This window comes from Aethalodelphis obliquidens, unplaced genomic scaffold (assembly GCF_003676395.1).
Source record: "Aethalodelphis obliquidens isolate GAN/ISIS:26980383/991018 unplaced genomic scaffold, ASM367639v1 scaffold15, whole genome shotgun sequence".
Taxonomy (NCBI): Eukaryota; Metazoa; Chordata; class Mammalia; order Artiodactyla; family Delphinidae; genus Aethalodelphis; species Aethalodelphis obliquidens.
Genome location: NW_020837959.1, coordinates 586,193 through 590,249, shown reverse-complemented (window position 1 = coordinate 590,249; position 4,057 = coordinate 586,193).

Below are 4,057 nucleotides of genomic sequence, written 5' to 3'. Positions count from 1 at the left end.
CCCCGGCGCCCCGCCCTCCTGTCTCTGCCCCGCCCCTTTCCCTGGCAGCCGCCTCTGCCACCCTGGACGGGGCTGCTCCCAGTTTCGGCAAGTGACTCCCTGAATTCCCCACCCGTTCCGGCCTTTCTCTGGGGCCCAAACCACATTTCCTACTCCCTGTCTCCAAGAGCATGTCCGGTACGGCTGCCCTCACTCCTCTCGTGCCCCAGAGTAGCCCAGCGCGCAGCCCCGCTGGCCCAGCCCAGCAGCTCCCCTGGCCTGGCGGGCCTGGCGGGTACTTCCTGCTCCCCCTCGGCCTCGTTTCCTAACTCCTGCCCTTCTCAGGCGCTTTCCAGCCTCCGTCTCCCACTGTGTCCTCACAGCTCCCTGGTCCCGGCCCCAACAGGAAACACAGAGCACGGATACGGGCACTTGGACTTGAGTGTGCTAGCCGTACCCCCGACCGAGGGCATTTGGGGCCACATGAAACGAGGGCGAGCGTTAGATAAGAGGGGGCCGCCCTCCAGGAAAGTGGAAGTGACGATCCAGGGAGAAAGCACCCGTGTCCGAGGTGGCCAGGAGGGTCCGCAGCCAGAGGGCGGTTTGAGGGCTGCTGGCCCCCGCCTCACAGCGTCTGCCAAGCCCCCCACCTGGGAGCAAGAGGCAGCCGGACCCCTGTGTCCTCGGTGCCCCTCCATCCACCTCCAGACGCCCGGTGCCCTGCGTCCCGGGCACACTCACCGGCCAGATGCCCTTCCCCCACAGCCTGTGGGTGTCCAGGGCACACCCAGAGGAAGGGAACCAAATTGGGCGCGGCCCCTCAGGGCGAGGGCATGCCCGGGCTGGGGTGCCGCCGCTCCTGGTGCCCCGCTGCCCCCCGTCAGGCCGCTAGAGGAGCCTGCTCTGCAGCCCTAAAGCTACCCGCCCAGGGGCCCCGGCTCCTCGGGGGAGGCTGGCCACCCCCAGCCCAGTGTCCACTCAGCACCCATCGGACGCCCCTCCTCCTGCAGGGACTCCCCGTTCTTGTCGCCTGATTGTAAGAGCTGCTGCCGTTTGAAGTAAGACGTGCCGTCAGAACTCAAGTTCTGGGGGTGCCGGTCCCCCCTAAGACTAATGCAAAGTCCAGGCAACGTCATCTATCACTGTGAAGACCTGAGGGTAATGAAAGGACCATGGTAACAACATCCAAACCTGGTGGTCACTGAGGGTCAGGGTGAGCCGGCCTCCAGGCACTGCGACCTCGCCACGGGGAAGTCGGATGGACGGTCCGAATTGCAGCAGCACTGCTCACACCATTTCCAGTAAAGTACTAAGCCCAGTTTGTTTGTTTGGTTTTGTTTTGTTTTGTTTTTGCGGTGTGCGGGCCTCTCACTGCTGTGGCCTCTCCCGTGGCGGAGCACAGGCTCCGGACGCGCAGGCTCAGCGGCCATGGCTCACGGGCCCAGCCGTTCCGCGGCATGTGGGATCTTCCCGGACCGGGGCACGAACCCGTGTCCCCTGCATCGGCAGGCGGACTCTCAACCACTGCGCCACGAGGGAAGCCCGATAATTAGTTTTAAATGGCGCACAGTCCGCCCGCTGTGCGCCACCTGGGCTCCTGGTCAGAGGCCACCACGGGCACAGCGGGATTAATGTGCTCAGAGGGTCCTCACAAGGCCATCCACTCCTACACGGCTCCTACCCTTCCCGGAAAGCAAGCAGGGCCACGTGCAGAGTCACGGGTACACAATTAAGGACCGGGGGGGCGGGGCATAGAAATGACCCACGTGGGGAGGTCTTGAGGTTTCTAGTGACCCCGCCAGATGCCCACATCTCCCACGCAGGCCAGCAGCGAGTGCAGGAGGCCTGGGTCTCAGGGCGGTTTCATCATCATGTCCCTTCCATCCCTCCTGCCCTTTTCTTATCCCTTTGGGTGAGGTCCAGGCAGGGACCACAGCTGGCACCAGACAGTCCCAGGAACACCAGGCCACATGATCACCCTATGTGGGCCTCCCCATGGCTGCAGGGGTGGGCACTCAGGTCCTGGAGGCTCGCCCCTTAGGTGGGTGACCCTGGCCGGGCTGTGTCACCTACTGCACAGAAGGGCTCAGGGAGAAAACCTCGGGTGCTGGGGTTGCTGGCCAGTGCTGAGAGGACCCCCACCCCCGGGGGCCCCGTGTGCCCCGCAGGAAGTCACATCCCTGTCCTTTGAAGAAGAAAACAGGTCTAGGGAGACGGCAGGTCCAGTCTCCCTGCTCGGGGCGGGGTGATTACGGTGATTACCCCGTGGGGAGGGCGTGGTTCTAGAGCACGAAGGCAGTCAGGGCCGCTTGTCCTCACACGCCTGCTGTGTGTCTGGCCTCCCCACTCCTTGAATACCGACTTCAAGCGTCAGGCGCTTTGCAGGCTCTGGGATCGGAGGAAGCTTATGGTCTGCTTCAGGAGACAGTTTTATGAGAGTGTAACCTGTAAATAAGACACATTTTTATCATAAGATGAAATGAGCCTCTTGCGGAACAAGGGCTGTGAAGCCACCGGGCGTGTACAGAGGCCACAATAAGTTCCTGTGTTTGTTTTTCCGGCCGCGCCGTGTGGCTTGTGGCGTCTTGTTCCCTGACCAGGGATCAAACCTGGGCCCTCACCGTGACGGCACAAAGTCCCAACCACTGGACGGCCAGTGAATTCCCCACAACAAGGTTTCCTAGGAGACGCCGCGACACGGGACAGGCAGCAGGTGCAGGAGGCCCCCGGGGGCAGCTGGGAGCCTGTCCTGAGGGGACTGACAGGCAGACAGGCAGAAGGACTGGAGGATGCCAGGCTGGGCGGGTGCCCCCTTCCTCTGTAACAGAAGCCCCACCTCCCAGCACCAGCTGGTGGCTGAAACAACAGAAGTTTATTTCTCCCCGTCCTGGAGGCTGGAGGCCCAAGGCCACAGTGGCGACAGATTCTTCTATGTCTGGGCCGTACTCGGCCGTCTCCTCCCCGTGTCCCCACGTGGTCATCCCCTGTGCGTGTCTGTGTCCTGATCCCCTCTTCTTATTAGGACATGTGGGATTAGGGCCACCCTAGTGACCTCATCTGACCTCAATCACCTCTTTAAAGGCCCCGTCTCCAAATACGGTCACCTTCAAAAATATTTCTAGTCTTGAAAAATAACAGCACTCTCAACTTTGGGATTTAAGAGAATAAAATAAAGAGAAAACGTTCCAAAGGTTACACATCCAGAGAAACCCACTTCACTTCCGCCCGAAACAGGGCTGACAGATTCCGCAAATAAAATACACACTCGGGGCACCCAGTGTGGGACATGCTTACACTTACGTGTAAGTGTTCACGTGTGTCTGCACTTCAGTTGTGACCGGCGTTCCAGCTGGCAACCCTGTCCCGAAACCTATGAAACCGTGACCTGCTTTCCTTTGAACAAGAGGTAGGGAGATCTTTTCCCCTTGAGAATTTTTCTCGAGGCTGTCCTCCCAGGAAGAACAATCGCGTCCTTTGTTTCTGACAGTCTGAGCGCAGCTTCTGTCGCCCACAGAGTTGACGGCACCTCCGCCTTAGATGCAAGGCGGGTTCCATTCTGCTCTGCAACCGGGGCTCAGGGTGAGGCCTCAGGACTGCCCAGGTCAGGAAGTGGTGAGGCGTAGGATCTCGAGGCCATGGGAAATGTTCTGAATATACAAAGATGCACGTCAACAGCCCACCCTAGGAGGCCGCTCTTTACAATGTTACCTTTAAGGTAAATACCGGAGGCCAGACCCGGAACGGTGTCATGTTTGATCCTATTCAAGCATGAGCAGACTGCTGAGGGATGTCTGTGTGCAGCGCGTCGCTCACCCAGTTTCATCCAAGACACTGTGATCACTGTAAGGTGAATGCAAATCTAAACCATAAATTTTAATTTAAAATTTTCCCTGTGGGGGAGGGATGGACTGGGAGTTTGGGATGAGCAGATGCAAACTAGTATGTATAGGATGGATAAACAATATGGTCTTACTGTAGAGCACAGGGAACTCTATTCAATATCCTGGGATAAACCACAATGGAAAAGAATATGAAAAAGAATGTGTGTGTGTGTGTGTGTGTGTGTGTGTGTGTGTGT